Source organism: Vanacampus margaritifer, chromosome 10 (genome assembly GCF_051991255.1).
Source record: "Vanacampus margaritifer isolate UIUO_Vmar chromosome 10, RoL_Vmar_1.0, whole genome shotgun sequence".
Taxonomy (NCBI): Eukaryota; Metazoa; Chordata; class Actinopteri; order Syngnathiformes; family Syngnathidae; genus Vanacampus; species Vanacampus margaritifer.
In genome coordinates this window covers 14,194,341-14,206,913 of record NC_135441.1, presented here as the reverse complement: position 1 = coordinate 14,206,913, position 12,573 = coordinate 14,194,341, and the positions used below count along the sequence as shown (strand labels likewise).

General features: G+C 38.1%; 1 protein-coding gene across 1 annotated transcript in view; it reads right to left on the bottom strand.

Annotated features, from left to right (window-relative positions):
* Positions 1 to 12,573, bottom strand: part of pcdh11 (protocadherin 11) — a 152,766-nt gene that overhangs the window by 89,362 nt on the left and 50,831 nt on the right. The window lies entirely within an intron of this gene.

The window sequence follows — 12,573 nt, the reverse complement described above, 5'->3', positions numbered from 1 at the left end:
GCGCTTATAGCACAGACACTTAGTAGAATGCTCCACCACTTCAAACTAAATTTTAGTGAAACCGACTGGTATGGATGTGGAGTTTGCGGAGAGAAGAGATCTGTGAGGGTAAGATCCAGTGTGTTGCGAGTGAGTGTGCTTTGAGTGTGGCTTGTTGGGAGACCTCGCGCTGCACTAGTGCGATGCGATGATTGCTTTGGCAGGGGAAGAGGGTCTAATTTACATGAGAGGGAGTTCTGGAGTCACACGGGAGCTTGCCTTTGACCAACATGCCAACAACCCTCTGGAAAAACAATGCAATTTATGCAACTTATGAGGCTGTTAAGCTTTTTTGAAAACTTTTTTAAAAACAATGCGAACCACACAAAATTAGTAGTTATGTGCAATTTCCGTATGTTTTTAGTAGAATAACACGTAACTGTGTATAATACGCCCCCTCAGAATAACCCTTAAAAAGCCATTTTGTTTCGTTTTCTCTGTAACCCGATTTGCTGGTATTCTTTATAATGAGAGTGGAAAATATGAATGAATACATCTTTTCTCATGCCTATGTTTACGATCTTTCAGAGTAGTTTTAAAATTGTGTTTTCGAAATTTTAAATTTGTAATTTTAGTAAGCTATTTTTTCTTTTCTTTGCTTGTAAATCTTTTTAACTCTGTAACACATTTTAATTGTTGTACTTGTAATTGCAGTATATGAAGCATATTGAGTTCTGTTTATGCACTATAAATTAATTATTCTATATATATTAAATATATTTTCCTAACTAGGTACTGGTAATCGCCTTAACAATGATTTGGCATCTTTTTTCTTTCTTGCCCTCCAAAAATTGTGTTATTCGCGGGATTTTACAGTATATATTCTGGGTTTGGGAATAATATGTTTTTTTTGGGCTCACTATATGTATAAAGTATGATTTTTTTTTCTCATAAAGGGATTGATGCCTAATTCTTCTCCAACAAAACATCACACACCTGCCAGAGGATCACCAGTCAGCATGAACTGGAGATTTAGTTTGGTCTTTTTTTCTCCCTCTCTTCACTTTAATTCTCAAGAGCTTCTGCTGCCATGGATTGTTTTGACAAGTGCAATATTGCAGTGGATTAACAAGAATAGGATTCAATACCATGTGGCTTCATAATCTGAAATATGTCAAGGAAGTTTAATATTGTTTTTGTAAGCATCTGTTACAAGTTTTTTTTTTTTAATAAGCGGGGTTTGTTTGTCAGGGAAAAACTGGGGAATTGAATAGCATAGGGGTGTTCAATATTCTCAATGTTTGTGGAATGGGGAATAGTCTCCAAATGAATTTTGGCTCTTTTTTTTGTCTATACACAATGTACTGTAAAAGTACAAAAACAATCAAAATTACATCCATTTTGTTTCAGTTGCTTTACTGCACCTTCCGATGTTGTTAAAGTCAAATTACAGTATTTGAATATAATTTGTTTGTGACAAGTTAATCAATGGGATTATAGCATGGTATGATGTTTGGCGATGCTCCTACAATCATGACAACCACCTTATTTTAATTACCAGTTAAGGTTCAAATTGTGTGTGTTTTTTTTTGTTCCACCACTCCTCAATTTACCCAATCTTTTGTTTGCCCCTGTCCCATTTTTTTTGGAACATCTAGCAGGCATCAAATTCAAAATGAGAGAACTTTTAAAATAAAACAGTAAAGTTGATCACTTTGATGATTAAATATATTGTGTATGTAGTGTATTAATTTGAACATAGATCGAAAATAACTTGTAAATAATTGTTTCCTGTTTTTACTAGGGGTGTTGGATACCACTTTTTTTCAGATCGATACCAGTACCACTCTTAAGTAGTCACCGATACCGAAAGTATAATACCACTAGTACCTTTGATACATAAAATTACTCCACAAAAAACAGAAACGAGATAAAGATAATTTTCTAAAGAAAGACTTATATATGTCAATATTTTTTCCCTTAAAATTGCATGAAATTAATGGCAATTTTATTTTTTTTCATTTCTAGTTTTTAGTCCCTGATTGTAAAATGCTCAGAAGGGTCCAATACCTTAAAACAAGGGCTTGTATCGCCCAATACTGATACCTGGTATCGGTACTCACCCATCTCTACTTTTTATTCATGTTTTACACAATGTCCCAACTTCATTGAAATTGGGGTTTGCTTATAAAATACAAGTTCACCTTGTGGTACACTGGATATATTAAGCTGGCCTACTTAGGAACAATGGCACTAGTTGTAAATGTATTTATTTATTTATTTACTATTTAAAACTTTTGTAAAAGTGAAAGGTCAATGTCTTCTTTCAGAAGAAAATTCAACAAATAGTTTTGTTTTTTTCTAGCTCACCATATTGAGAACACAAGAAACGAGACTACAAACCGAAAATCTCGCTAATCCATTAATAATTCTGGGTGACTTTCCAAGATAAATACTCGGCTTTGTCTTGATGAAAGTGTCTCGCTTCGTTTAAGTGTCTTTGGGATGCGGCTCAAACCACATGGCGGGAAACACACTTGTACACTTGACCATATAATGTGCCATGTTTGTCACAAGCCGGAATGCATTTCTCTCTTCAAAGTATATTTCTTGGCCTGCTCTCGTCACTCACTCCCTCGGACCAATTTGTCGCTCTAAGCTCCGCCGCGCTGCTGCCAGTGCCTGGATGATAGCAGTGGGCCTCTCTGATCCAGGCAGTGGCGAGGGAGCAGGCCAAGTGTTACGCGAGCCACCCCGAGACAACCGGCAGGCACTTATGCCGGCCGATGAACGCCTACATGGCAGGCGACAACTGGCAATGCAGACTTTTTCAATTCGACACAGAAAGCAGTTCATCTACTGTCTTGGGATGCTTGTTTTAAGCTTGTGCATTGCATGCATTGCAAAGTCTCTTTTCTGAGCCAGGTCAAGACTGTAATGAGGTCCCCTTGAGAGAAATAAACCCACACAGAGTTCACAGAAGAGGTTCTCCTGAATTTATGTAGAGTCAAATTGATGTCATTGTGGGAGGCCATACAGCTTGGTGCTTCGTTCTGTGGTCATGCTCATAATTAAAAACACTCATATATCAAATTATCCTTTACTGTTGAAATAAATGAATTTGCCATTAATCTACCCCAGCCCCACAAAAAAATGTCAATAAAAGTGTGTATAACATGTTCTTATGTGTCAGCATTTATGTGTTGTTGTTGACACATGACTGTATTTGAAATGAGCTTTTTGCACTTTGTAGATCTGCTATACAAGTCAATAAATGCCGGTCAATACTTTGGTCCTGCAGACATCCCTATCAGGAGCACAAGGCCATAAAACACATCTCATCATTATTCCTGTTTTAAACAAGTAATGCTCTCATTCAAAGGCTTGGGAGCCATTTTACTGTTAAGCTTATTAGCAACAGTCAACCAATTTACTACTGCTGTTTTCGCTCTGGCTGGTTGAATAGAGCATTAAGTGTATTCAAAAGTAGATTAGATCCATGTTGTTATTGACTGTCTCTCATAGCCAGGCCAAATGTTATTTTGACAAATTATGTTACTGTATGCATGAGCAAATTATCTGCACTTCAGTATATTCCATGTAGTATCAACGTGTGGCTTGTGTTTTGATTCCAAAAGTGAAATTGCTAAATGCATGCTAATCATCTAGTGTTTGACAATTTACAGAGAAACTGTTCTGTTTTGATGAGCTGTGTACTCTGCTCCCTGTAGAGGTGCTCAAAATCAACCTTCCAGACACCGTTGCTTTTTTCCTCCACCTTTTACAACCATGTTGAGGATTAAAATACGGCATGCATGTTTAATGCAATTTCACATTCATTGCTAAGTGCTTAAGGTCTGGCAACAACCATGCTAGACCCAACAATCAACCCACTTGAAAAAGACCTCTTTTGATTGCCTGACAATGAAGGGCCTGATTTAGTGGCCTACAGTGAGAACCCAAATAGCTGGTGCTAAATTGAGTGTTCATGCTAACACATTGTGTGTTGCATGTGATTTTAGATTTCACTAAGATCCCCAAAAAGCTTTTGTTAACTTGCATGTTACCTAATTTACCAAGTACTATTTATCATGTTAACTTTAACAGATTGCATGCGCTGTTGGCAACATGCGTAAAAGTGGTGGACACCGTGGATTTAAAATGAGGGTTTGGCGCTTTAGGAAGTGCGGGTGCTTTTTGCCATAGTGCATTTAGATGAGCGCCACAAGCTTAAAATGAACACACTTTTTCCACCCAAGGTTCACACCGCACTGAGAAAGGCGAAGAGCCTGCAGTCCCTCAGACGAGCCGGTGACAGGCATCAGTGAGAACCAGGAAATGCCAAGGCACAACGCGAGGTATAAATTCATGTCAAGTAGGTGAGGCAGGCCGAGGGGACGCTGGGTCCCTATTTGTAGCGGTGTGCCTTCTCGCAAGGGTAGATGAGCACAAAAACTAATGCTGAAAAAAAGTCTACTATTTCCAATATTTCTGACAATAAATATCATGGCTAAAATGCTATAATAGCGCAACAAAGTAAGAAGAGCATAATAACAATACTAAATGGTAATCAAAGGGGGGAGGGGCAATAAAAATAAAGGAACAATTTAACAGTGCTGCACTAACAGGGGCTGCCAACTCATAGCAGCTCTGATAAAAAAAATTTAAAAAATAATAAAAATAAAAAAATTTAAGTGATGGAATTGGAAGTGTAAACAGAAGACAAACAGGCATATTACTGAGTTACAGAAAATAAATCTATCGATTCCACAATTTTGGGGAAACCAGCAACTGACACAACATTGCGTTTAAAAGTTGAGACAGCACACCCTGCGGCCAGTTTTAGTTGTCACAGTGCTGTAAAATGACCCAGACGAGTTGAAAATGTTGTGACAGGCTCCAAGTCAGTCCTTTGATCAATCAGAAGCTCCAAAATGTCATTTCTGAATAGACGACATTTTGCAATATTTTTTGGTAGTTTTTGAAAAATGTTTACATTGTTCTATGGCGTGGTTTAAGCCGTCCTTTCAGACGCACTGTGTAAAGATGCAAAATCATCCACAGCAATTGGTATAAGATTGGATAAATCACATTGCATATGCTAAATTCATCATATGAAAACACAAATGCAGTGTGCTGCAATTCGGTGCATTTGGCAGGCACAATGGTCAGCTTCCACATCCATTCGTGTGCACAATCAAGTTTGCGCCTGTGTTTGTACTCGCAAACTGTTAAGTGGCTTTTTGAATGATTAAACCAAACCTTTTATTCGACTATACCCATCTCAACAAGCAGCAACAACCTTTTATCTGCCTGTGTGTAAGTTAGGGTTTGATTGGAAATTAATATGGAAAGGTCCAATCAGTTTCCCTTGTATGGGCCTGGTTAACATGTGTGACTGCTCCTTGAGCACTGATGGCAGAGACATGGACGATTAAGGCCAAAGCCCAATCAAACCAGCTGTGCTTCAGCCTCCCTATGGCGCTGCTTGTGCCAGCCATGTGTTTCACACCAAGAGCAAGCAGGGAGGCTTCCACCAAACCCCCTAGTCGGGGGAGTTTCAGCCACACATGAACTGGACGAGTGGGCGGAATGGGGTTTTAGTAATTTAAATATTTTCCCGAGAGAGGCAGAAAGGGTTGCTTGGCATGCATAAATAATCCCATTGGTTGTGTCAAACCTCCGAAGAGGTTATTTATTTATTTATTTTGTTGGGCCAAGCAGGAGTTGTCAGTTGCTGAGGCCCAATGTAATAGGGTAATGAAGAGGGCATTATGAATGCCAATGCTCATCACAAGTAAAACAATGCATTTAAGCTAGGCTGGGGTCATACAAATATGTTGAATACTGTCCTAAACATGGCTATAATTAACATGCTATTATGAATACAACTTGAGTTCTGGGTAGTCATTGCCTCTTTGCAGCAGTGAATCATATTGCAGAAGGTTGTGTCTTGCATAGAAGTGGTTTCATTGTAACATCTCAAATATTCTCTTTACTCATCAGTACAGTACTAAAATTAGCCAGAGGATAAATAATCTATGACTGTGATTACTGTTAGATTGTCTGTTTACATAATGTTGCTGAACAATTTGTGTTCAGTTCATTGCTTAAAGGGTTAAAACATCATATATTGTAATTAGCATTAGCGTTCAGCTAGCTAGCTTTCTTTGGGGCGGTTGTTTGGCTATTCAAAATACACAAAGTGTCATTCACTTTGTTTCACGTATAGTTTACAACCAAATTAATTGGGAGTGGGATCAAACAGCTTGAGGCCTCATTTTCAATTAATTGTTCACTATTTGCCGAAATGCTGTTTATTGTAGTTGACTTCCCTGCCACCGTACAGCACTTGTGTCTTGAGTCTTGCACTCGCAAGTCAAAGCAAAAAAAAGAAGAAGAGTCAAACGGTGGCTCATATCTTGAAAAGCTCATAATTCATGGCACTCATATCTCAAGTCACCACCGTACATAGATATTTTTGATAGTGTGTTTTTGTTCAACTTGTGTGCTCCTTTTACACACAAGAATTAAATTTTCGCTGAATTTCCCCAGCGTGTCATAGTAATAAAGTGTTATTGGATTGTATTATATTGTAAGACGTTATAACCCATTATACACGCACTCAGTATTTTAGAAGTTCAACGGAAACATGCTTTTACATTGTTTTCTTACTTTAGTTTGTCTAATTTGATTAAAGGGTAATTTACTTGCAGATCTTTTGTACAAGTCTGCAATATACTTATGATAGATGAAGCTATGCTAGTCTGTCAACAAAAACACTCCCAACAATGCCAACATCACACATTACATAATACTTTCATTTAATTCAAAATAAACATGTTTTTTTGTACATTCTCAATATACAGAGAATATGGCATGTACAAGTTGTTTTAAGGCTTGTAAAAAATTACTGGAGTAATTTCCTACTTGTAGGCATGATCAATAAGTTGTTGCGAACCCAAAGGCTGCCTTGCCAATAACTGCATACACTAATATAATAAAATCTCGGCTGTTATGAAAATGAGTGAAATCACCAGCAAATCTTTTAAAATGACAGTGTTCCAACACGTATCTGATGGACATCTACATGTTTCAAAGCACCATGCTGTACATGCCTGAATGCAGTGGTAGGCTGTCAAACAAAGCGCGTGCAAGGCCTTGTAAACAACTAATAGAGCTGTCATTGACGGAGGCAGAGGTTGTGACCATGGAACGGCTGGGATATTTGATTCTCACCCAGCATTACCAGCATCTTTGGGAAAGGCTTTATGGATCAGAACAAAGGAGCGGTAAGGCTTTATCAGAGCCAACACAGTGAAACACATGATGGGATCAGAACCCAAAGGTCAGTTGCGGCTGTGAGCTGTCATGTTGTCTGCTCTGTTTACTCTGTGCCATTGGACACATAACACACATCTTATCTCGAATATAAACTCACTAGACAGTTTATTAGGTACGACGGCACAATCTAATGAGATCCAATTGGAATATAAATTGTCCCACTGTAAAAGAGGTGTTAATTGTACTTTTTCAACAGTTTTTTTTTTTCGTGTAATGGTTACCTTATTGAAACACGTAGTATTAAAGTTTCAGATTTAGTGCTGATCTACATGATGAAAAATCATTCTAGCCACACAACAAAAATTACATGAATAAAGTCATGTTACAAGAATGAAGTTGCAATAATATAACCTTATATGGATGTGTCCTTTGCATTAAGATGAAGACTGCTGAACATCTAATCAAAATTCACAAAAATGCATTAACTCATTGTCACAGACATGTCGCTGCTGAATATATTTGTCATGTATGTTTTCAGATTGTTATGTCAATTTTGAGGGAGAAAAACGCCAACATCGGACAATTTTAGGCACCTCACACTCAAATAGAGCATGTATATGTCTAGTATGTTTGTTCTATTGTAGATGGAGATGTCTCTAAACCAAGCAATAATATCATCAAAGTCTCTTTTCTGTTTGACAAAAAGCTTGTTGTCTCCACTTTTTCATCAGAAAAACATATATTTTTGTGTGTGAATTAGTGCTGTCAAAGTTAAAGTGTTAACTGATTAATTAATCACAAAAAAATGTGATTAATTAAACTATTAATTTTGACCATAGATTATCCTTTACCGTGACAGCGGATTGCTAAATTTAAGGTAGCACAGGTTGTGTTTAAGCAATAAACATAATTACGTGCATTAAAGTAAAGATTTAATAAATGTTTGCGTATCACTTTTAGAATATTTGTTCATCTAAAAAAATTGGGGTCATTTTTCCATTTTAAATTATGCAAGTAATCAACTGATTAGAAGATGAGCGTGTGCAGTGGATCAAAAAATGTTGAAGTCGTCGTCATAACATCAAATGTCAAAATAATTAACACATAACCTGGTGCTCTTCAAATTTGGTGGGGAAAAATTATGATAAAAAAGCCTTTTTTGTTAAGCGATTAATCGTGATTAATCAAAATTCTAAGATGTGATTAATCTGATAAAAAATCGAACCGTTTGACAGCTCTAGTGTGAAACAAACCATTAGAACAGAAAAAGTTAGAGACACAGTTTTGTCTTGAAAGATCAGTGAAATTGATCTAAAATGACTGGCATTAGAGGAACTCTGCATTGAAACGGCTGGTTAGTTAAAATAATACCACATTGACACTCTTAATCAGAATTTTTATCTTAGAAGTTGTTATAGAACATTTGTAGTGGATTACCTTAACATACAAGTGCAAAGCATGTGTTGTTAATATAATAAGGCCACCATAGCATATATTATTAAATGACTATTAAAGTGTCTCTACAAGGAAAGCTATGAATGATATTCATTGTCAAAATCAACCCAATAGTTGCTTGTTTTTTTTCTTATTGACTTCATGTCAGTACAAATTAGTAGACAATGCCACAATGATGCGACTTGCATTCTGCAGGGCTCCTCCACTCATCGTTTAAGACAAATCCCTAATCCCTCACAAGACAATAATAACAATAATAACGTAATCCTTATTCCCACATGAAACCATTTTCTAAGAAAGATTTTTTTGGGGCCCAGCAGACTTTCTATTCGATAAAAAGAGCCATAGGGAGTTATTTAAAGACATGGCAATTAAAATTAGACACAGTGGCCAACTCTACCCACTATGCTAATCTTCTCTGATACAGATGTAGCAGTATTGTTTCCCATTGTGTTGTATCTATTGTGTATCATTGTACGTTATTGGCACACTTGTCTCCATTTCTGGAAAAAAACAAATATGTATTACTACCTGCTATTAGAGAAGAACACCATTTTAACCAACATGAGATACAAGCTGGAAATGCAAGGAAAGTGTAAGGCCGCAACAGATGCTGCTGACTGGAGAATAAAATCAGCACACATGAAAGGTCTTCTTTATTCCCGGACTTCAGAAAAGCCTGCCATACCACGCAAGCGTTCACAAACAGTATTCAAAATGGCACAAACAACAATGAGTGTGCGCACATTGAATCGTGGCTTAACATTGACAACCGTTCATGGCCGTAATTAATGATGAATAATCCACTTGCAGAATGTTCACGACTGTCATCTTGCTGTCAGCATGCGGCCTCGTTCATTGTTATGCAAATCGAATTGTGATTAAAAACACATACGATGCATGTGAGGCTTCTGTGCGTTCTTTTATCTAAAAATGTTGCAGTTTCTTTCTTTTACTTCTTAAAAAAAAACAGCGTGTCTGTGGAGTTTCTCGCAGCATGAGGTGGTTCAAAACCTCGCTGCTCCCTGTTCAGGGGTAATTCTCTCACCCACCTCCTACTTGTTTAAGATCGTAAAAGTAGCAGCACAGTTTCCTGAACCCCTGGCACTGAAAGAGGGATGACATTTTAGCAAATGATTTTCCTTTCTTATCCTCTTTTCCTCTCCTCACCTTAGATTCGGACTTTCTCCCACCTCTCATTACCCGGTTTTCTTCATAACCCTCTGTGGACGTGCATACTCCTCTCTGCCCACCTACCCAGGGTACAATTTGTCTTTTGCTCCTTCTTTTGCACTCGCTCCATCTGTCAGTTACCTCGATTCTCCATCCACTCTCTCAACCAATCATTTACTATTTTCCATCCCCGGCCATTTCAGCTCTTCCCTCTTCACCCGCCACTCCATTCTGCTCTTTGCGTGCCACATCGCTGCCCTGCTATCTGTGCTGCAACTTAATCTGCTTTTGCCTTCACTTTGCGCACCCACGTTAAGTGAGTGACACACAGCTTGGGGAGGTGGAGGAGGGTTGCGGTTCCCTTGCTGCTTGCACGCGCTCGGACGTCATACTTAACCTAGAGGGGAGGATTTCACCCATGTTGAAGTAGAGGGTCGGTATGGAAGGTTTGCTGCAGAAGTGAGGAGGGGGTCTCAGTGGGGGGGCCTTGGATTGGTACACTGGAGTGCTCATTACAGCTCTGTAGGCACTGTCCTGTGGGGCATCATCACCATGGCTGTGGAACTCATTACATAGGGCAGCTACAGCGTCAGAAAGACGCTATGAGAAAAGGGAGGGCCGACCAAATTACCGTTAATCAGAGGCACCTGTAGACAGCCAGAGCCTCCCTCCCTATTACCTTCTGTAAAGCCCCCACCTTTCCCCAAAGCACACACTACTCCTTGCTGCTGTAATTATTGCAATTGCCTCACTTGACTTTCATTCCAACGCATAGAGCTGCGCAGCTTGCCTTCTAATGAGACACCCAAAGCTATGATCTGGAGGTGTTATTTATTATCTGATTATTCATTCTGCACAGCACGTATAATGTCAATTATTTAGATTTGCACGTTAGCAGGGCACGTTCCAGAACTCTCCCCAACTGCGCTTATCGACATTCACCTCTCATCGCCTCATCATGGTGTATAGAGAGTTAATTAGGTTTGAGCTTTATGTACACACAACTAAAAGGACATGATTCAAATCAAACAGTGTTTAAATATGAAGTGACACATACAAATAAAAAAAAAGTTCACCTTTAACAACTTTATTTTGCTTGGGCAACCAATCTAAAAGTTTGCTTCAATGTGATACTGGACTAGCGCTCCTCAATATTTTTGTCAAGCCACCATCCAACCCCCCCACCCCAAGGAAGAAGAAAATATTTTGCACCCAAACTGACTTTTCACAGCGACTAAAAATAGTAGCATTTGTCACTAAAATTGTTGTAAGTACACTTCTGCTGAAGAGCTAATGCTGCTTGCGCTCTCTGACAATGAGCGCATCATAGCCATCTACTGTAATGGATGTGCAATTACCTCTTGTGCTGGTACAGAAAAAATTCGGGACACTACCGAAATTCACCATAGATACCCCGCCCCGATAATAACTCACACCAGTGCTACGGTAATATGGAGTTAAATGAATTATACTTTTTTTTTTAAAACTAACCGGTATTAACAATTACAAGAACAAAAGTATAAATGTTTAAACTAATTCCAGCTACACTGATATCCTTTTATGGTCCGCAACAAAAATATGATTTAATTAAATAATTGTGCTTTTTATTCTAATTTGGTTTGTTCAATTTATTGTTCTTGAATACATATATAGTTCATTTTGCTGACCACTCCCAGAGGACTGAGGCATAAATAGAGTAACCTCACACCTAAAAATTTACAACTGAAGAAATCCTTTTGCATTAAAGGTGAACCAACTTCAACAAACAAGAACAAGTCCTGTTTCCTCAATTCAAACTTTGCGGATTCTCATACACATTTTATATTTTTATTTAAAATTCCTTTCTTTATGATCGGTCTTTGAAAAATAAGGATCTAGGTTAAAATGGTATTTTTGCATGTGTTTATAAATGTAAACACCACCAAGGGCTTGTAATTGGATCACACAAACACAATCTGGAAAAAACAACATCATAAAACTCATCAAAATATAAAGCGTTCTGTCACTAAACATGGAATGTGGCCTCATTATTTCAGCTTGATGAGATGCCACACCTGACAGAAACATGACATGTGGCAAAAACAAAAAGATTTGTGCTCCTACCCTGATCAACTCATTCCCTTGTGCCCATTGAGAAGACGTACAGCAGTTTGCACCGAGGAGGAGGGAAAAAAACAAGTTCAAAGACATTGTCTCTTTTCCAAAGTGGCGAAACATTTGGCAAAATATCCAGATTTGTACATGTTTTATCTTGAATCTTGGTTGATGAAATGGAAGTGCTGCACATGTTTTGCAAAAGGTAAGTGTGTGAGAAACAAAAAGCAGGCAGGAAATAGAAAAAAAAAAAAAGAGAGCCTTTCAGCATATTTTCAATCTCTGTCACAGTCACAAATCAAATTCCTTTAAATTTTATGAAACACGCTGCCCCACAAGCTTACATTTGTTCTTCATTGTGTTTGTAGTTATGAAAATCAGAACACAGGAGAGCTAAGGGTTTATGACAGAGTTAGTGCAACTACATTGTCATAGATTTCCGCTGTTTACAAGATGATGGATTACGATCATCAGTGGAGGGCCTCTAATCTAATCTGGAACACTGCTCATCAAAACTGCTCTCATAGGAGGTGCGCTGATCTGGGATCACTAAAGATGTCCTTGTTTTTTCTCCATTTTTAGAATGAT